Source organism: Podarcis muralis, chromosome 5 (genome assembly GCF_964188315.1).
Source record: "Podarcis muralis chromosome 5, rPodMur119.hap1.1, whole genome shotgun sequence".
In the NCBI taxonomy this organism is placed as follows: Eukaryota; Metazoa; Chordata; class Lepidosauria; order Squamata; family Lacertidae; genus Podarcis; species Podarcis muralis.
Genome location: NC_135659.1, coordinates 68,916,365 through 68,938,473, shown reverse-complemented (window position 1 = coordinate 68,938,473; position 22,109 = coordinate 68,916,365). Strand labels below are relative to the sequence as shown.

Genomic DNA, 22,109 nt, shown 5'->3' with positions numbered 1-22,109 from the left:
ATCAGGCCACATGTCCCTTCGGCATAAGGACTTTTTGATCCATTTACCTGTGGAAGATTAAAAATGGAAGTTCTTCCTGACTGTACCAGCAAGTATTCGGTATTGTTGGCAGCTGACATCTGTCTTCTGGCTCCATGAATTGTTTCAGTTGCTCAATCTGATTAAAAATTATTTTATTCAAATATGTATCATAGGATAAAGAGTTGTCACAGCACATCATCATATATGGGTGTAATACTTTACTAATTATGAGATCTTAGAGTAATTTTAACTCTGGTGCTATGGGTTTCACATGCTGAGTAATGAGAAGTTTGATTAGACATAGGCACAAGAAAGTCTCCCTTCTGTCTGGTGTTGCTTTACCAGTTTGCCCTCCAATCTGTTGGTTCATATCAAAATTGCTCTCATCTTTGATTTGGATGTGAGTTAGGACTAGCTTGCATAACTGAGATGGGTTAGGGTGGGGTTGGGAATTGGTCCCTCTCTGGGTACTCTGTTCAGCAGCAGCATAGAGTTGAGGGTTGAGGGGGGCAGTTTCCAATCTACAGGAATTCTATTTCCTCAGACTTCTGTCCATTTTTTGAGTGCCAGTTTGGAGTATTTGTACCTTTTATTGTACATCAGAACACCTGCCTAAGCTGATGTAGGTGGTTTTTGATTTGCTGTTGAGGACTCTCAAGGTCATTGCTCAGTTTGTGTCTCTGTGTGTGGGAATCTTAACATTCATGTTGAGCTCACCATATCCAGGGTGGCTCAGGGCTCCTAAACCACCAAGGCAACCATGGGGTTGTCCCAACATATCATTTGCTTGACTCCATGGCATGACTGAGGTCATCCAGGGATTTAAGAGTGTTAGGTCACCACTATGTGACCTAATGTATGGAAATGAGAGCTGGACCACAAAGAAGGCTGATCGCCGAAGAATTGATGCTTTTGAATTATGGTGCTGGAGGAGACTCTTGAGAGTCCTGTGGACTGCAAGAAGATCAAACCTATCCATTCTCAAGGAAACCAGTCCTGAGTTCTCACTAGAAGGACAGATCCTGAAGCTGAGGCTCCAATACTTTGGCCACCTCATGAGAAGAGAAGACTCCCTGGAAAAGACCCTGATGTTGGGAAAGATTGAAGACACAAGGAGAAGGGGATGACAGAGAACGAGATGGTTGGACAGTGTTCTCGAAGCTACGAACATGAGTTTGACCAAGCTGAGGGAGGCAGTGGAAGACAGGAGTGCCTGGCATGCTCTGGTCCATGGGGTCACGAAGAGTCGGACACGACTAAACAACTAAACAACAACATGTGAATGACACTAAGCTCTGTTTCTCTTTTTCACTGAACACAAGTGAAGGTGCTAGAGTAGAGGCTGGCTACATAAACTGAGGTTTAATCCAGAGAAGATGGAAGTACTGTTGGTGGGTGGTTCCTTTAATCAAGTATGTCATGTTGAACCTGTTCTGGAGGAAATCACATTCCCTCTTAAGGATCATTCAGGATCATAACGATCATGGTCTGGGGGTGCTTGTTGATCCATCTTCGTCATTAGAGACCCATAGCATCAGGGGCCCACAGCACCTTTTACCTGTTTAGCTAGGATTCTGCCTGAATAGCGAGAACTTTGCTTCAGTGAGCCATGCACTGTATTGGATTACTGTAATGTGTTGTATATGGAGCTGCCTTTGAAAACGGTCCAGTTGGTGCAGAATAAGGCTGGGAGAGTATAAACAGGACCAGGTTTTATGAGCGTGTTATGCTAGTACTTCATTACCATCACTGACTCTTTTCCAGGCCCAATTCAAAGTACAGGATGAACCTTTAAAGCACCAGCTTGAGACTTTAGTGTCTGAAGAATCGCCTCTTTTCACATAAACCTCCCCATGCCTTGAAATCATTGGATGAGGTCGTTCTTTTGAGTACTCCAAAAATAAAGTATTGTGGAAGAATTACAAGCAACAGGGCCTTTTCCACAGTGGCCCCTTGGTTGCAGCATGTTATCCAAGAGAGGTCAGTCTTATACCTGCTTTGATGTCTTTTTGGCACTGGGCAATTTTTTTTGTTATTTTCATGGGCTGCTGAAACCTTTGTTGTGCTGTGGTATCCCATTAACTTTGTCCTGTAATAGGTTTTATCCTCTGCTCTCCATTTTATCTGCTTTGTATTGTGGTGTCTTCTTCTTCTACCCTGTGTTTTCAAATGGTTTGCTTTTATTTTTAGAGTTGTGTGTGGGTCCCCCCCCTTTTTGCTCCATTGTGATAGTATTTTGTTGTAATATATTATTTTTGTTTTCATCTTGTACGCTGCCCAGAGAACCCTTCTTATAGAGTGACAAATAATGGGGTAAATAAATAATGTTAGGAATCACTGTGAAGTTGTCATACTGTGCGGGCTGATAATGGCTTCGTGTTTAGATACTGCTTATGAATAATAAAAGTTTTTCACTTATATTACTTCAGCTTTCTTTATAGGTTCGTTCAGTTTTATTACCCCCATACTGTGGATACCTCCCCCCCCCCATATTAAGGGTAAAAGATCTTACTATATGTAAGATTCATTTGCACCATGAATTCGCTCAGAATTACAGAGGATAGGCAGAAGTAGACGCTATCTCTCTCTCCAAATTGGGATAATGATGCTAACCTACCTTAGAGGCTTGTTTTAAGGACTACTGAGAGATTGAACATTCACATGCAGCATTTCTGTAAGGCTTACATTACTATCCAATTCTATCCATTTCACAGGTTCAAGTACAGTTTGTCCAGTCACTGTAATAGTTTACAAAGGATTTCCTTCCCTTCAGTTTACACAAGCTGAAGCGTAAGAACCCATTGGAAAACTCAACAGATGCTGTCTTTCTGTTCTGCTTTGGTGACTGAGCTCTTCTTAATGGCAGCAAGATCATCGCTGGCTTCTGTGTTTACATGCTGCTGAGCCCAATAGGTCTCCTGTTCAAGATTTGGGCTCCTGACTCTTAATAATCAGTTAGAGTAATGGGAGATTCTTTTGCTCCTCCAGGCTGTCATTTGGGGGGAAGGAAGGGCAAAGGAAGACACCCAAGAAGTTCTGTGCCAACTCTTGTTTGAAATCTAGTGGCAACCGGGTTTGTTTCAGACCATTACAAAAAAAATATTTTATGCAGCATTTTCTAGTTTCCTTTTTCTATCAAATGGAGCCCCCTAGAGGCTGTCATAGTAATTGTCCTTGTAAGCAGCACAGGATAGTTCTCCTCTAGCTTAATGAAGTTAACTCTGCATTAGAGCTGAACATGGATGTGATTTGGAAAGCTGCCCCTTTGGCAACTGAAAGCTGTTTGGAAGAGGAAAATACCTTAACAGGTGCACAGATGCCTAGGCCTGGAGAGCTGTTGCAGCAAATTGCACTGCAAGGGAGCTCTTCAAACAGATTGCCCTTGTATAGGAGCGTGCCTAGGAGCTTGGTTGTCCTCTGCAGGCATACTTCATTTCTTCCTTTTATTTACTAGGGGTTGAACCATTGCAGAGGGAAGGCAGGGATAACAAACCATTGCAGTATGAAAGGTACAGCTCTATGGTAACTTGGTTGAGATGCAACACCAAGCTGGGGCTAAGGGGATGAATTTGGAATGAAGCTTGGGCTCATTAATTCCTCTTGCAAGGTAGGTTAGGCTAAGAGACAGTGACTGGCCCAAGGTCACATGGTGAGCTTCATGCTAAGTGAGGTTTTGAACCTAGGTCCTCTGACCACTACACCATACTGCCTACTACTGAGTGCTGTATTTATATTCCACTTCTGCATAGAGCAATTGTGTTTGCATTTGTAATGTTCTTAGTCTTGGTCTATAGGCAGCAATAATAAATTAAAAGCTAGAAGTATTTGTTGATTTGTTTTAGAAAACAGCTTTTGTTTCTTGTTAAGACATACAAATGTTTTTTAAACATTTGTTTAGGAATGCTTAGAAGTTTGGACTTTGTAAAGTGTTTCTCTTTATAAAGTTGGGACTTTGGTTTGGTTTAGTGTGTTGTCGCAACTTGGGGTCATGGTTTGTGTTGGTCCAGACAAACCACAAGCTGTAACCATGTCTTTTTTCCTTGGGTTTACAGTTTATGGTTTGTCTGGAGGAGACAAAATATGAATCTGATTTCAGACAACATATGACATCAAACCATTGCTATGCTCAGCTGCAGTGCAGCAGAAAAAGGACTGGCAGAGGAGCACAGCAATGTGAATCTCTCTAGAACCCTCATGTTTGCACATATGCACCAAGCCATAGTTTGACTTAGCATTTGTTATGTGCAAACCATCTCACTCTCTCAATGAACACTTTGTCTCCACACTGTGCATCTAAGGTGGGACCAGAAGATCTGTGTAGAAGTTGCAGGGTAAAAGCCGAAGCAGACAGGCCTGCTCAATAGCTAGTGTGCTGTTTGGAGCTGCTTAATGAAAAGCAGATAAGGAAAACATTTCCATGGTGAATCACAGGAACTAAGGTTCAGAAACCGGTAACCTTGAACCTATTGGACTTAAAATAGCTGTTTAAACTTTACAAAACTGACAACCTGGACTATTTATAGGCATGCAAAACAAGCCTAATGAGCTTGAATCCCAGCTGCAAATGCCAGAACACAAAATGTTTCAGTTTAAGGATTAATGCCCTCCCAAAAGTCTGATAGGTCACCTACCTGGAAGCCTGCTTGGTGTACTGGCAAAACTGTTAACATTTATGCAGTGCCAGCCATGTGCTAAGTGCTGGTTTAACATGACCACTGGCCTCGGTTCTAATACTGGTTTCTGTTTTTCTGCACTGCAGCACAGAGCAGGGTTTTGCTTAAACGAGTTTGTAATGTGAATCCAAAAGAAAAAGCCCTTGTGTTCCTGTGTGTGGAACTCAATGTAGTGCTGAATGGGGCATGCGAGAAGAGAACGTGGTCCGTTCACACAATGGGACTTCCCCCTTTTCCACCTCCTGCTCCCATGTGGCCCCTAAGCCAGTTTTTGGGTTTCCCCCAACAATTCCCAGGAAAGGTAAGTCTGTGAGGGGAATGGGGTCTCCTAACAACTCTCTACACCCTTAGCAAATTACTGCTCTCAGGATTCTTTGGGGGAAGTCATGGCTGTTTAAAATGGCATGATACGGCTTTATATGTATAGTGCAGATGGGGCCTTTCTTTCTAAAAGTTTAGTTCAGCCCTTGGGCTCAGCGCTCCTCTCCTCTAAGAAATGAAGACACAGACAAGGCTGTTAAGAATTAGAATCATGTGCAGTGAAAACGAAAAGTACCGAAGAAGCTTCTGTTTATAAAGCAGAGAAGCTTTGAATGAAAGGACCTTTGTGTCCACTGGTGACCTCTTTCTGACTTTCTGTCATCCACTTCCATTTGTGACACAGTGACGGCTTCCATCGGGTTACAGGGTCAGGCAGTGCTTCTCCTACTTGCTTGCAAATATCTGAGGAAATATATTGCCTTTGTATTCTTCCCATGCAGAAAATCATTTCTCTGCTGCTGCTTTTCCTTTGTCAAACTGGCCACGCAATTGGGCATTTCTGGGTTTGGGCTGTACCTGTAGGGGACATTCATTGGAAAGCATGTTCTCATTCCTGGACCACCAGGAAAAGTGAGAAGGCAGTGGTGCACACTGCATAATTTGCGCTGATCCTACAAGTGTCCCCCCATCAAGCAGTGGGGATGAACTGTGTAGGTGATAATCAGATGCACTGCATTCAGTTTCATGATCAGGTAAGAAGAGCCTGCTGAAACAAACCATCTAGCCATGGTTCATCTAGTCCAGCATCGTGTTGTCACAGTGACCCATGGGAAGCCAACAAGCAGAACATGAACCCAAGAGCAGTATGCAGTATGTCAAGGCATTCAATCCTAAAGCTCCTAATTGGTGGCCACCTGTTGGGCAGAAGGTAGAATGCAGTCTTGCAATGATGACAACCTAAAGATTTCACTGAATTATTGCCACATGTTGCAGAACTTTAAGAGGGCATCAAGGACTTGCTTGTTTAAAACTACCTTTGCACAAGTTTTAATTGGGCTGCTGCTTGGTTGAGTTGTGTTTTAGCTATTAGTCATTTGTCTTTGTGCTGTTATGCTGGTTTTAATGTTTTCTTGTTAGTGCTGGTTTGTGGGTAATTTTTATGGCAGTTTGCATATTGGAAGCTACCCCCAGAGGTTTGACCTAGAAAGGTTGCCTATACATGTTTTAAATAAATCTTTATTTTTTTAAAAAAAACCAGAACATATTCTAGAAAATATCATTGGCTTATTTAATTATATATGAATTCGGCATGTAGTATTTGTAGACGTTACTTCAAAAACTTGTTTGTACTGCAGAAGATAGCACAAAAAATGAGTATGTACTGTATGGGTGACATTGGCCTGGTTTGCACCTAATGCTAAACTATCGTTTGCTTAACAAGCCATGAGTTAACCATGAGTTTTCCCAAGGCTGATCAAACAAACCATGCCTTGTTTCTCAAACTTTGTTGTGTTTCCCCCCAGGTATTCTTGCCTTGTGTCTTTTGTGGTTTGGTGACCACTTGGCATGCAGTGGTAAAAAAACAACATAGTTAAGAAAGGGATCTAGATTCCCATGTAATGCAAAGCTATAGTTAAAACAAATCAAAGTTTGTAAGCCAACAACAAAACACGGTTTCACATTGTGGTTTGTTGGCAGTAAGCAAACAAAACATATTTAAGCTACTGGGCAAGATTCACACATAACACTAAACCATAATTTAATAAGCCACAGTTTTATTTACCATGGTTTAGTGTTTTGTGAGGACCAGGCTAATGTATATTTTACATTACATTCTATTCCCTCTCTTTGGCCTTGAATATTGTGTAGCAATTTACATGCAGTGGAAGTATCTTTAATGACCAGTTGTCCCATTCCATTGTATTACTTTTCATCCCTGCAAAAGACAACTGTAAACATGCTTCTTTTTGCACACTTCAATACAGCGTGACTTGGTACACTAATAATTTTGTGCAGGTCTCTGAAGCGAGCTACTTTTATTGCTACTTTTATCTTTTGCTGCTGAATGTTCTACTGTCCAGAGGAGGCCAAGGCTATTGAACCAAGCCAAGTAGCAATGATATTTTTGAGTGGATTATATTTTCTTCCAGAATTAGGTTTTTCAGTGTGCTGAGCTGGAGTGTTTTGTTGCCTTCTCTGAGTTAGTGGATAGTCTCTCCTGAATGATGATTAGTGAAGGGCATTGAAATTGGGTCCCTGAGCAGGTGAAGTATTAATGAGTCTGCGTGTAGCAGTCCATGTTTAAAATTGTTAGCTGCCTTTAATCACAAATAGTAGCTCAGTCTTTAGAACTGGATCCTTGATTTCCTTGGCTGTATACACCAACTGAACCTGGATCAAACCGCTGCAGAACTACCCTGTAATTATTTGGTGTCCAACCAGACTCAGGATTGTATTGTTAGACCTTGTTCATATGTAACAGTAAACCATGTTTTAGCATTAGAGGACTGGTGGCAGGTGTGAGCCTTAGGCTTGTGTTCTCTGCCTTCCCCTTTCCTCCACATATGAGGGGATAAAGTTTAAATTTAATCCTTCTACAGCTTATTCTGGCATCTGAGTATAGTAAACTAGTTTGTTCAAAGCACAGTTTGTTCAGAAACAGGATATTACACCATGATTCAGTCAAACTGCAGTTACACCAGAGAAGACTTACATGTATAGCATTGCATTGTAAGGTTGAAACTCTCTGCACTCTTACTTGAAAGGAAGATACACAGAATTCAGTAGGGCTTACTTTTGAGTATGGATGGGAGAGAAATTCAGCTCACGCTTGCAAATAAACCTGCCTAATTTGCACTCCCTGAAACAATATGCAAACAGAAACACAGCTGTCCTTTGGCATTCACACTTCCCTGAATGTTGCAGTGCAGTTCTCCAACCAAAAAATGGGCACAGTGATGGATATATATTATGGGCAAATATATACGTTAGTGAAAATAACACACAAAAATGTGTTAGGGGAAATCACTTGCAACAAGGTTTATATCAGGAAAAGTGCTCACTAAATGAATTTTCACGAGGAATGTTGTTTTTTGTTTTGTTTTTTAAATGCAAGTTGATGCGGAAATGTCATCTGAACTTAGGACCAGAAAAATGAGAAACTGAAACCGACATTTTTGCCATACCTGTTTCTGAGCAATTTATGTAGGATCAAGTTGAATGCAATTGAAATTTTAAAAAATAATCTCTCTCTGTTTCATGATGCCATTTTTCCTCCCACAAATGCCACATCCTTCCTGGAGTGGAAGTGTGTCACTGTGGGGTGGATAAATACATGAATACAATCTGGGTTAAAAGTCTACAAATAAGTGAAAATGTGTTGCTGCTGAATTACCTTTGCATGCCAGAATTGCTTCCAGCCTGTATTTAAAATTACTTTTGCATTGTTTTAGACCTTAACTAAATTTCCTTGCCCTGTATTTAATCTGTCCACCTACTGATTCAGTAAGAAATCCAGTTTATTCATGGCTGCTCCAAAGGGTTGCTGCCTATTTTACAGTAGTGCTTCTACAAACAACTCATCTGAGTAAAACTGAACATTTCTATGAAACCAGGGCTACATTTTGAAGGAAACTGATGCCTCCACCTTGCTGAAGCTAAGCAGCTCTGGGGCTGGTTGCAAGTTCACTTGGCAACCTCATGTATACCAACTTGAGCTCTGTTGTAGGATAGAGATGTGTTGCACCCCACAGTGGCTTTGCCCCATTGAAAGCACTTCTACTTGGGGAAGATAGATCACTTGATTTTTGCCAATCTCTCCTATGCACTTCAGCCCAGTGCCCTCAAAAACCTCTACTGAGGTTTAGGGGACCCTCTGGAATGGTTTGGGATGTGGCATAGTAGAGATTGATGAACACAGGGTTCCTTGCTTTGCTCTTGCAGAAACGCTTCTATAGCACATTGGCTATGCCCTGTTATATTTATATACATTTTCTTACTCAGTGATACGGGTTGTGGAATGCAGATTTAAATGACCCAGCTGGATGTGAATTCTAGGAGGTTGCAAAGAGAAATGATAAGTAATATTGACTATTGATGTTTCGTTCTATGCAGGTCACTCATCTTTCTTAACCGTCACAAGATTTCCAAGGTGCCTAACAGCTAGCCAGTACAAGTGATTGTGGTGAGTCCTGCACAGTGTTGTTCTGTTCTTTTGATACTGAAAATCCCCCTTCCTTGTATAACTCCACTCTCTTGGATCCTGGTCTTGAGGTAAGAAGTTAAAAGACTGAAAAACGGCTCAAAGAGGCACGTTATCTCCACAATCTCTTTCATATGCACCAGGCATTACAGACCCATTCAAAGAATTAATACAGAAAGATCCAACTGAAGGCTTCCAGTGTCTCAGCATAAAGCTGATGGATAATAAAATAAAACGTGAAATTGCTGAGAAGTGCAAGGTGCCCATGCATTATGGTCACTTAAAAGACACCTGGGTTATAACACTGAAATTTGTTAGCTAAATCATACCTCGAGGCCAGCAGTGGGCCAAATTATTACAACTTGTAGTAAAGAAACACATTGATTTATATGGAGGTCAGCTGCCTCTTTGGGTGCTGTGACAATCTTTTAGCCAGAATGTCTTGATTTATACCTACCCAATGAAGCTTCCTTGTCGCCTTTGAGGAATACACAGAATAACAATGTATTTCATCTTGCAAATAAAGAGGCAGAAAAGATCTATGAGGCCTGCATCTGAGGGCAGCAATTTGCATGATAGATATGTTATCTGGTGAGCGTAACTACTTTTCTTGACCTCACAGTATCTCTTCGGGTGAATTGGCCAAGCCTAATTTTTTTACGCTTCTTATCCCATCCATGCACATACACCATTTTTCAAGCGTTTTGTGCTTCAACATATGGAGTGTGATCCTGAAACCTTTGGGAAAGGCTCTCCATGTCCCAAACTTGATCAGATATCTAGAGAACCACAATCAGAGCATCTGTTACTTTAAAAAAAACATTAAACGCAGCTCCTGGAACAGAGGGTATAGTGGGCAAATCAGATCAGAGCTATGTGTAGTTGTTTTTTAGAAACACTTTTTCTTTACACCCTCAAACTTTTATATATGGGTGAATATATTGACTGATTCTCCCATCAAACATTAATTTAGTGCATATGCCATGCAGGCAAAGAAGGGGAGTCCTGTACTATCCCTTTTATCATCCTATTAATGCCAGCAGGAAAAGAATACCCTTCCTGTTTTCTGCATGAGAAAGTAGTGTAGCAGAGTGAGTCCCTTATATGCGCTCTGTTGTGATTAGGGAGAATGGTTGTTCCTTCCTCCAAGGGCTGCAGAATGGACTTTGTTCAATTTGTTGGTAAGCAGCTTCTCTGCCTACTGAGTGAAACTCAAAACACAGGGGAAGTTTCAGAGCACTGTACATTGGTAGGATCTGGGAAGTCTTGCCACCATGAAGCAGCTCAGAGGATCTGTGATCTGCCCTGAGAATGCCTGAAGAGGGCTTCTCTCACACACACCACCAGATCCCGCTTTGTTGATGCCTCTTCTCAATATTTCTTTCCCTGGTGTAGGTTATCAGGGTATCCCAGGATGCAGTAAAAATCAGATAGGAAATAATGTACTGCAGAATTAGTTACTCAAATCTGCTTGCAGCTTCTTAAAAGGACCAAAATCTTGCCTGGATCCCATAATGTGAAACTAATGTCATCGTTGTCTTCTTTTTAACAGCCTGCTACATGATATGTACTGAGCCTTAGGACTTGCTGAGCCTCAGGACATTACAAGGCTTGCATATAATAATGAGCACTTGCTTATTAAAGATACAGGAAGAGAACAGATACTTCAATAATTTGAGTGGGAGGAAGGATAGGTGAGTGGCTTGTAGGATGAAAAATCACTGAATAATATTGCAGGTGACCTTGGATTTCCTTTGTTAGGGGCATGTGAGTTGCATATGAGGTGCACCAGGAACACAAATAGTTTGAAGTGGATGGTGTAGCTGCTGGAGATAGATGGGAACCCTGCTGGCTCATCCCCTACAATTCTGGTTTCTCCTACATTGTCCTGTGGATAAGTGCCCAGAAAAGGGACTCATTTGTCTTCCTGTTTCCTAACAGCTAGATTGAGCCTTACAAAGCCCGCCACATTCCAGTGCAATGGCATGCTTACTGTGGGACCGAAAGTATTATGAATGCACATTGCTGCATTTTAATTGCTCCCATTGCTGCAAATTCCAGTGGGCCAACCCAGCACAATGAATCATCCTTTGTATGGATGGCAAGCAAGTTAGATCCTTTTGGCGTCATTAAAATCTCCATCAAGCAAACAGAATTCCATTTGTCACAGTGCAAACAAAGAGTACAAGAGATCCAGCTTCCTTGGCACTAATAAATTGTACTTGGGTCATGCTAGGGTAATGGTTAGGGGTGGAGATAATTGTTGTGTGTTCACAGGAATGAGGATTTGTGAATCCTACAAAAGAAAGAAGGATGAACCTGTGTTTACTGGGTGGGGTAAACTTTCAGGAATCACCTTACAGTGACTGATTGATTCCCACTTATGACTTTGATCAAGGGATTTAGACTCATGTGCCTTAGTTCAGCTTGCTGCCTATCAGTCAGGGGTGGCATGGCATGGATAACTCTCCTTTCGCTGTCTTAATTGCCGTTTCTCAGAACAGGAGCTGACTTTAGCACATTATACCTCACAGCAGGTTTGCCTTTGACTAGGCAGCCCAGTGGGCCCAGTCTTTTAAAGCTGGTTGGGGTTGTCTTTGGATATGAATTAAGAGATGATTAGCAAATGGGCCAGATCCTTGCCTTCAGGTCCTCCACAGGAATACTTACCAGTGTATGAGTCCATATATTTAAGTTATTGTGGGACCCTCCCCCTCTGCAGCGCACCTAAAAACAGAAGAAAGGAAAGAACCTCCATTATTGAGAGGGGTTCCAACCTCCCCTCTCCACATGCTGCAGTCCTGGTGGAAAGAAATGGACTCCTACCCCCCAAAAGCCAACAAGTAACATAGCATAACCTTCCCCAACTCCAGGTGCTTCAACCCCCAGCATTTCTGACCGAGGCTGGTAGGAGTTGTAGCCCAACAACTCCTTGAAGGGCACCTGGTTGGGGAAGCCTGACCAAACATGTCGTAGAGTAGTCAATGTGGTACCCTCCAGACTGTCGTAAACTGAGTTTTGAATTGTGTTTCAGTTTTTTTATTCTTTTGTTACGGTTTTTATTTCACACTGCATTTTAATGTTTTGCTTTGTGAGCCACGCAGAGAATTCTTATTATGGGATGGCTGTACAAAATGCAGGGATTTTTTTTTTAAAAAAAACCCAACAACAACCAGGCCATTGACCAAAGGAGGGAGAGATGCATCAGGGAGTGGGTAGGACTGGACAGCAGCTGGTGCTGAATTTTCTCTTTAACTACTATCTGTCTGTGAAAATGAGAAGGCTGTTCTCCACTTTCCCTTCCTTGCCAACCAGTCAAGGTAATTTCAAAGGTATGCTTCTGTTCATGCTCAGCCCCTACCCCCTCTGCTGATTACTTTCATGTGCTGGGCAGCAGAAAGCATGCCAGCCTTGAGTTGACCCCTTGCGGGACCATTTAGCCAAGGTTGATCCAGTAAAACAGTCTGCTTGCTTAAAAGAAGTGTGTATGTGTACAAAGCCCCCCCCCCTTCCCCTGCTAAATTCTTTTCATTTTCTGTCCTTTCTGGGTATCAGTTTCCTGACTAACAAGTGGGGATAAAAATAGCTTTGTCCTCCTTTGTAGCAGTGTGTGTGTGTGTGTGTGTGTGTGTGTGTGTGTGTGTGTACATGTATTAGGAAAGGGAAAAATTCCCTGTGTGGCAAGTTCCTTTTGCTCTTTTTAATCACATTGGTGTGGGTATTGTTACTGATGTAATTATCTATTGTGTGGCAATCTAAGAATTTAAACAGATTTAAAGTTCCTGGTCAGGCTCTCTAAAAATATAGCCAAAGGCAACTTATTATAAGACCTAACAGAACATAATCAAGACGTTGTGATGGATGTGGTCAAATTCAGGCAGCAGAGAAGAGCCGCATGGCTTTAAATCCACCGTTGTATTATTTGTGTCATCTGTGAATTCTGCTAATGTAGGATAGAGAGCTTGTGAAACTTAGAGGTGTGCACTGCAATACTTACCCAGAAGTAAGTTCAGTGGAGTTTGCTGCCAAAAAGAGACTGAAGTGCAGTGGTGGCCAAACTTGGCCCTCCAGCTGTTTTGGGACTACAATTCCCATCATCCCTAGCCACTGGTCCTGTTAACTAGGGATGATGGGAGTTGTAGTCCAAAAACAGCTGGAGGGCCAAGTTTGGCCATCACTGCTGAAGTGTACGGGGACAAAACCAAACCTCACCCCTGGCATGATCTCACTAGTTGGCTGTTCACAAGTCACTCTCTTCTGCTTCAGCCTCCATTTGCAATATGGAAAGGATAAGACTGACCTACCTTTAAGAGTTGTACGGATTGCAACACGATAATAGATGTGATGTAGATGGTTTTGTTGAAATATGGCATCCTTTTATAAAATGTTTTATTGATAACCCTGAAGAATGGCAACTACCAAAATCACAGATTCAACGTTGGCAAACTTAAATAAATTTATCCATCCGGGGTGGGGGTGGGGAGTTGGGATTTTGTGTTTGCATTTGCCCCCCACTTTTTTGTAACTGTTATATATTGGAGACTATAAGACTATAATTTCAAAAAAGATAATGGCTGTGCAGCACACCCGAACATTCAAAATTCCTATATAGATGCTTGTTGTTGCTGCTTCTGCTGTTGTATTATTAATATAATGCAAAGGTGCCAAATACACATTGCAGGGAATGTAGATTTACAAACTCTCACATGTGAAAACATAGTTTGCTGATCTATGAAAGTGCACAGAAAGTGTCCTTCTGCCCTTGCACATGGATGGTGCAAGGAGTTATTTCAGAGGTGTTATTCACAAAAACATGTGCTTAAAACAACAGTTTTAATGGAGTGGGAGACTGGTGTAGAACTCTCCATGGGCTGCAGAATATGACGGCTCTGAAGCGAGCTTGCAGCCTCGGTCTGTCTGGGGCTGCAGGTGGTTTGCAAGCATGGGGAAAGCATGAAGTGGGAGTTTTCTGCACCACAGCCTCTGCAGTCAGGTGGCTGCAATAACTGCAGGGAGGAGATAAATGTACAGCTACGTCTCCCTCCCTGCCCTGCTCTGAGTAGCGGTGGTGTCCTGGGAGAGTCACAGCAGCTCCAATGACCTAAGTCAAAGAGGATTGGCTCAGCTGCTCCTGCTCTGGGACTGCTGTAGGCATCTGGCAGGATGAAAGTGCTGCAGTGGAAGGTGGCTTAGTGACTCAGCACTTTTCTCTCTCTCTTGCGCTCTCGCTGTTTTCTCTCTGCTGCAGTATTAACTCTCTCTTTGCATGGTGCCGGATACCTGCCTGCTCATTTCTCCGATGACAGCTGGTGGACTGGCATGAAGTCTTAAGAGGACAGGACTGCATAGTGTTGGAAGCTCATGTTGCATTGAACTAGAGGCAATCGGGACATCCTTCCTTTGCACTCGTGGGTCTCTGTTGCCTTTCACAGGGCTGTGGCACAGAGAATAGACAGGCACCTCTTAAGTCGTCGTGCAAAGGGTGTCCAAACATCCTGCACTGCAAGCAAAATGTCCAGAATTTTGTTTTGTTTTTGTTGTGTTTGCAGCAGGAGAGATGCTTGCACCCATTGCTTTTGGACCAGTTGCCCTTAACTGTTAATCTACCACTCATCAAGTATGCAGCGTTATTGTTGAATGCCCCCATATCACAAGTAAAATTTTGTGATATTTAAAAAAAAAAAAAGATAAGACTAGGATTGGGAGGGGAAAGGAGGAATGTAGTTGTGGTTATGGTGCTCAGGCTGGAGGGGTGGAAAGGGTTCTGGAAGTGGCATGGGGGAGAGTGGGGTGGGGAAGGAAGGCAAACAGTGGGCCAAATTATTACAACTTGTAGTAAAGAAGCACATTGATTTATATGGAGGTCAGTTGCCCCTATGGGTGCTGTGACAATCTCTTAGCCAGCATGTCTTGATGAAATACGAGGTTGTTGTTCTGGAAGCTCATAAGAACAAGGGAAAAGCAGGATTGCATTTTGGGGTTGTTGTTTTTTTAGTTTAGGGAAAAGGTGATTAAGAGATGATATGAGACAAGTTTATAAAATTTTGACATGGAGATAGTGGATAGAGAAAAGGGTTTTTTTCTCCCTCTCTCTTAAAACTAGAACTTGTGGGCATCCAATGAAGGTGACTGTTGAGAGATGAATGCTAAAAGAAAGTACTCGTTCATGCAGTGCATAGTTAAACTATGGAACTCACTGCCACAGGAAGCAGAGATGGCCACCAAATTGAATGGCTTTAAAAAGGGGGTTGGAGAAATGTATGGAGGATATGGCAATCAGTGGCTGGAGGCAGTAATGCTTCTGAATACCAGTTGGTGGGAGCTGCCGGAGGGCAAAGGGCTCTTGTACTATGTTCTGCTTGTGGGTTTGCCACAGGCACCTGGTTTCCCACTATGAGAACAGGACTGGACTTAGGCCATTGGCCTGATCCAGCAGGCACTTCTCATGTTGTTATGATGGAACTGGAATAGGTGGTTTGGTGATCCAAGTAGGTTCAAGGCATTTTTTATACATGCAGGCAGAATATTGCACTGTTGCATTTTAAAGTAGGATCTCTGGAATTTTCAAGAAAGCTGAAGAGAGGTATGAGTCAATAGAATATCAGTCCCATGACTGAAACTGAGACATAAGTGTATCTGGTCTCAAGAAAGGTGTGTTGAGAACACGGGAAAGGTGCGCCACTCCTGCCTTTCTTTACATAAAAATCCTTTTTTTGTCTGCTACAATTTTAATTACCAGAATGACCTGGGAGAAACACTTGCTTGAGTCAAAAACCCAAAGCATAAAGTGTGAGGCAACTAAGAGCTAAAAGCTTGTTCTGCTACAGGGATCATACGCAGGTCAAACAAGGTGGAATGTGCTATGCTTCACTGAAGTTTTCGTTTGGTGAAATTTTAAGTTTATGTTCTGGCAAGTTCAACTTACAGCTTCTGTTCTTGTCAAGTGCTTTTGGCCTGAGAGCATTTTAAGGCCAACTGAAAATTTTAACAGATTTTTCTATCTCTGAGTGTCTAACTTTCTTATCTCAGTGGTGGGGAACCTCCTCTACATGGGTCTTATTAGGTCAACCAGACCTCCCTGTTTGGCCTGTGAGTGAGGAGCAGGTAAAGATGCGGTTGGGCCTAATAGGGTGTTGTATCTGCAAAGTTTCATGCACTACTCTTTGCAAACCTCACAATCATTGAGGCTTCAAAGCATCCTGAAGAAGTCTATACAAGTCTTGATGATCAGCTGATTGCCAAGACTTCAAAGCATCAAACATGTCATACTGGTGCCTATGTGTTTTAATTTTAAACTGCATGGCTGAGTGAAAGCAAGTCACCTGATGTGGTGTCACCCTCCTGCTAAACTTGTCTTGCAGGGGGCTGGAGACATAAGGATCTGGCCTGACTGGATCCAGTTCCCAACCCTGATCTATCTGCTTTAGAAAGTTCAGTATAGCTTCACTTTTATAGGATCCCCAACAGCCCTGCTACTTGTGTTCCAACTTGTGCTGCAGATTCTGTTGGAAGAGGGTGATTTAGTTATCAGAGAAGAGTAATTCTTTAGCTTTTCAACTGAGGCTACCAGCAAGATGCTGCCTACTGCCCAATGTGATAATTCTAGGAACATGTCTGAAACATTTCATTATAACATTGCACATTTTCAATCATAGAATCATAGAGTTGGAAGAGACCACAAGGGCCATCAAGTCCAACCCCCTGCCAAGCAGGAAACACCATCAGAGCACTCCTGACATATGGTTGTCAAGCCTCTGCTTAAAGACCTCCAAAGAAGGAGACTCCACCACACTCCTTGGCACCAAATTCCACTGTCGAACAGCTCTTACTGTCAGGAAGTTCTTCCTAATGTTTAGGTGGAATCTTCTTTCTTGTAGTTTGGATCCATTGCTCTGTGTCCGCTTCTCTGGAGCAGCAGAAAAACAACCTTTCTCCCTCCTCTATGTGACATCCTTTTATATATTTGAACATGGCTATCATATCACCCCTTAACCTCCTCTTCTCCAGGCTAAACATGCCCAGCTCCCTTAGCCGTTCCTCATAAGGCATCGTTTCCAGACCTTTGACCATTTTGGTTGCCCTCCTCTGGACACGTTCCAGTTTGTCAGTGTCCTTCTTGAACTGTGGTGCCCAGAACTGGACACAGTACTCCAGGTGAGGTCTGACCAGAGCAGAATACAGTGGCACTATTACTTCCCTTGATCTAGATGCTATACTCCTATTGATGCAGCCCAGAATTGCATTGGCTTTTTTAGCTGCCGCGTCACACTGTTGGCTCATGTCAAGTTTGTGATCAACCAAGACTCCTAGATCCTTTTCACATGTACTGCTCTCAAGCCAGGTGTCCCCCATCTTGTATTTGTGCCTCTCATTTTTTTTGCCCAAGTGCAATACTTTACATTTCTCCCTGTTAAAGTTCATCTTGTTTGTTTTTGCCCAGTTCTCTAATCTGTCAAGGTCGTTTTGAAGTGTGATCCTGTCCTCTGGGGTGTTAGCCACCCCTCCCAGTTTGGTGTCATCTGCAAATTTGATCAGGATGCCCTTGAGTCCATCATCCAAGTCGTTGATAAAGATGTTGAATAAGACCGGGCCCAAGACAGAACCCTGTGGCACCCCACTAGTCACTCTTCTCCAGGATGAAGAGGAACCATTTATGAGCACCCTTTGGGTTCGGTCAGTCAGCCAGTTACAAATCCACTGAGTGGTAGCATAGTCAAGACCGCATTTTACCAGCTTCTTTACAAGAATATCATGGGGCACCTTGTCAAATGCCTTGCTGAAATCAAGGTAGGCTACATCCACTGCGTTCCCTTCATCTACCAGGCTTGTAATTCTGTCAAAAAACGAGATCAGGTTAGTCTGGCATGACTTATTTTTCAGAAATCCATGCTGACTATTGGTGATCACAGCATTCCTTTCTAGGTGCTCACAGACTGTTTGCTTAATGATCTGCTCCAGAATCTTCCCTGGTATTGATGTCAGACTGACTGGGCGGTAATTATTTGGGTCCTCTCTTTTCCCCTTTTTGAAAATAGGGACAACATTTGCCCTCCTCCAGTCTGCCGGGACTTCGCCTGTTCTCCAGGAATTCTCAAAGATGACTGCCAGTGGTTCTGAGATCACATCTGCCAGTTCTTTTAATACTCTTGGATTCAGTTCATCTGGCCCTGGAGACTTGAATACATCTAAACTAGCCAAGTATTCTTGTACTATCTCCTTAGTTATTCTGGGCTGTGTTTCCTCTGCTGAATCATTTGCTCCAAATTCTTCAGGTCGGGCATTGTTTTCTTTATCGGAGAAGACTGAGGCAAAGAAGGCATTGAGGAGTTCAGCCCTTTCTGTGTCCCCTGTTTGCATTTCACCATCTTCTCCTCTGAGTGACCCCACTGTTTCTTTGTTCTTCCTTTTGCTACGAACATACCCATAAAAGCCTTTTTTGTTGCTTTTAACCTCTCTAGCAAGCCTGAGTTCATTCTGTGCTTTAGCTTTTCTGACTTTGTGTCTACATGTGCTGGCTACTTGTTTGAATTCCTCTTTGGTGGTTTCCCCCCTTTTCCATTTTTTGTACACATCCTTTTTTAATCTTAACTCAGTTAACAGTGGAGTTTGTGTGGATAAAGAGACCAGCATACAGATGGGATATTGGTTCAGGTGCAAAAGTGTCTTGTTTTTAAGGTTAGGACTGCAGGTTAGGGCTTAAATTGGTCCTTAAAGACCCATTAGTTTAGAAGCAACTCTTCTTAGGAGATTATCATGTTGCTTGTTTGTTTTGGTGCTGAAATAGTTCTTAGCTATTTTTATTTATTTGAAAGTTGATCTCTGGACTCTATGGTACTTGCATCAATGCTGCTGTTTTCATTAGTATTCTTAGTGCCCCTTATGGTGTGTTAGGATTAGATTCAAACAATGTTGGAAGGCTCTTTGTGAGGATTTGGCCTTAAAGGCAGCCTTAAAAATATCATAAATAAGTGAACACTAGTCCCCATTTCTGTAGCAAGTATGTGTATTGAAAAACAGAACTGAGCTGGAGCAACAGTCAAGCATTCAAACATTTCTTGCAAAGGGCATTTAAAACCTCCTATCATTTGGCTAAGAGACCTTTAGGGCTTACCAAGCCAAATGCAATCCACCAGTCATGTTTTGTGGCCTGCAAGCACCAGGCATGCAGTAAAGCCACAGGGCTGTGCTGCAGTGGCCTGGTGGATTAAAGGTGGGCAGTCTTGCCTTTCTGGTGGTCATTTTATGGCTGGATGGAGGCCTGCAGGCAGCCCTTGGTCTCTGCAAGTGATCAGTTTAGATCTCCGGTGAGAACAGTCTGTGGTCTGGTCTCAGGTCAGGGGGAGATAGAGAGGTGGGGCAGGGCTGAAAGACCGTACAAGTTTGAGACGTGCATGCAGGAACCGAGTTGGGAGAAGTAGACAATGCTGCTACTTTAGTAGGGAGACATAGGCATCTTATGGGTGTGTTTAAAGACAGCAACTTTGGGAACGTGATCATGAAGATTGTGGGTTGGATTTGCAGTAGATGCACCTTTACTTCCTTTCCAAACAAACATGCTACATGCCTCAAAAATCACTCCCCCACCCTCTGCTTTGAACTTCAACACAATCTAGACAGAGATGACTTTGCCCAGTTTACCTTATTGCGATGCTCCATGGGCCTTTATTCTTAATTTGGTCCCCATTCCCCCCCCCCCCAGGCTCTCCATTAAACAAATGGCTATGCCACCAAGATTCTGTTTTATGGTCCCAGAACCTGAACATGCCTTAGACTGTGTATATTCCAACACTAAGTGTGTGCTGTGATGGTTCTTTTTTCCTTTCCCATAAGGGAAACTGAACTTGTAGGTGCCAAGAGCTGGGGCATTCTTGGCTTGCTTAGGAGCCCTGTTGACTTGCATTCCCTGTATTAGAGTTTACTAGGCACAGTTGTCTGTAGAGATCATGCTACCTTTGCATGCATACTGGGCCCTAATCTATTTATTCACTTATTTAGATATTCATATCGGGGTGGTGTAATAAATTAGGAATAAATTAGGAAAACACTAAAAGCAGTTGATACAAATGGACCTTTTGGGTTTCCTTTTCCTTATTTGTTTACATAACACAGAAGTGATGGACCAAAATGACACAGGTGCTGTTTAAAAATAGTTTCCTAGGATTGATGTAGGAACTACTGCAGAAGTGGTGGCTACCATGTGGCTCCACAGCATCTGTAGAGGGTATCTTGGTGTAGATTATTACATCTTCTGAAGGCAGTATCTAGAAAGTGGGAGGCAGTAATTCTTAGTTCAAGGGCAAGCAGTAGTCAGTGTGCCTTTTTGGTGGAGGAGAGATGTGGGGAGATACAATTTGCAGTTGGAGTAGGATATGATGACCCAGTGGTTTGACTTAACATGCTTACTATTAATATTATTATTAATTACCCACCCTTCACCATAAGTCCAGGGTGGAACACAACAATTTAAAACACAATATTAAAAACAGTTTAAAATAAATTAGTCACAGTATAGGGTGGGTCATATATATATATCTATATCTATCTATCTATCTATCTATCTATCTATCTATCTATCTATCTATCTATCATCTATATCTCCAGTGTCAAAGACCAGGGTAAACAGATTTAGAAGGCACCAGATAAACCTATGGGGGAGGGAGAATTCCACAATCACAATCTCTCTCTCTCTCTCTCTCTCTCTCTCTCTCTCTCTCTCTCTCTCTCACACACACACACACACACACACACACACACACACACACATTTGACCTTGTTTGGCCATAATATTACTGGTCCAACAAACTGTGGTCTGTTGGTGCATCAATGAGCACCAAATTTCAGGGTTCCCCATTTCCCTTCTTTGTTTCTGCTCCTCACACACACACACCCCTTCAGAAAATACTTCCTCATTTGTTAAATCAGAGTTTCCCCCTTGACATCTGTACCAGTTTCCTTAAGTGCACTCCAGAAACCAGCACCAGCTGACTTAAGTGCACTTTACAAGCCACATTTGTAAACCACAATCTGAAAGTGTACAATCCCATGCGGTTCAGGGAGAGTGTGAGGAAACCTTTTAATGGGGTCTGCCCTAATACCATGAAGCAGCAAGAATCAGGAAAACTTCTGCGACTGTATTTATTTGTGAACAACAGATCAACAACCCAGCATGGTAGCTGGGACAAGCCTATGGTTCCCACTGAGATGTGGAGGAAGCCAGAGAGGGGAGTTTCTTAAAGAGACAGGCCACACACACTACAGAAACTTGCTTGAGCTTGTTGCTTGTTCCTGCTCTAACAATCCATAGTTTGTTGCACCAGGAACATAAAGCAAACCAAATAATCCCAGATACCTTAAAAATGAACAGACTTATTTTGGCATAAGCCTTCATGTACCAGCACCTGCTTGATTTAGATACATGAAGTGTTGTCTGCATGAACGTGTGTGTGTGTTTATGCATTTGACAAAATGAGCCCTAGATCATGAAACTTTATTCTGCAATGAATTTGTTAACAAATTTGTTAACAAATAAGTGACCTATTTGGTAAAGGAGGATAAAAGAGACCAACCAAATAATATATAAGTGTTGGTAATTGCCCTAGTTATTTCCCTATATTTCTGTCATTTCTTACCAGTTTGTAAGATTGTGGGCCTGGAGTGCCATTACAAGCATGCTTCCTGGAACATAAGTTCCTGATAAGAACACTGCACTTTACTTGTCTGTAAGGCCATTTTGGAACACTCAGAATGGGTATAAATTTATACTTGGAAGGTTTCCTATGCAAGCCCCATTAAAATTAATGTATTTGCATTTTTCATGGGTCCTCTCTCCTTCTTTGGGGCTCTCTCAGAATTCATTTATAGTGAATGGCACCCAGTGCTGCGTATGACATGATCACTTTCCTTCAACCTTATCTAGGGCTTATAAAGAGTGCCTTGATAAAAACAACTTAAAA

General features: G+C 42.4%; 1 protein-coding gene across 4 annotated transcripts in view; it reads left to right on the top strand.

The window, feature by feature from the left end:
• SYT2 (synaptotagmin 2) overlaps window positions 1-22,109 on the top strand; it is a 148,655-nt gene that overhangs the window by 89,778 nt on the left and 36,768 nt on the right. For all 4 annotated transcript variants that reach the window (XM_028734646.2, XM_028734645.2, XM_028734643.2 and 1 more), the window contains one exon: window positions 9,069-9,138. The gene's annotated coding sequence lies outside the window, so the exon portion shown is untranslated. The remainder of the gene's footprint in view (window positions 1-9,068; window positions 9,139-22,109) is intronic.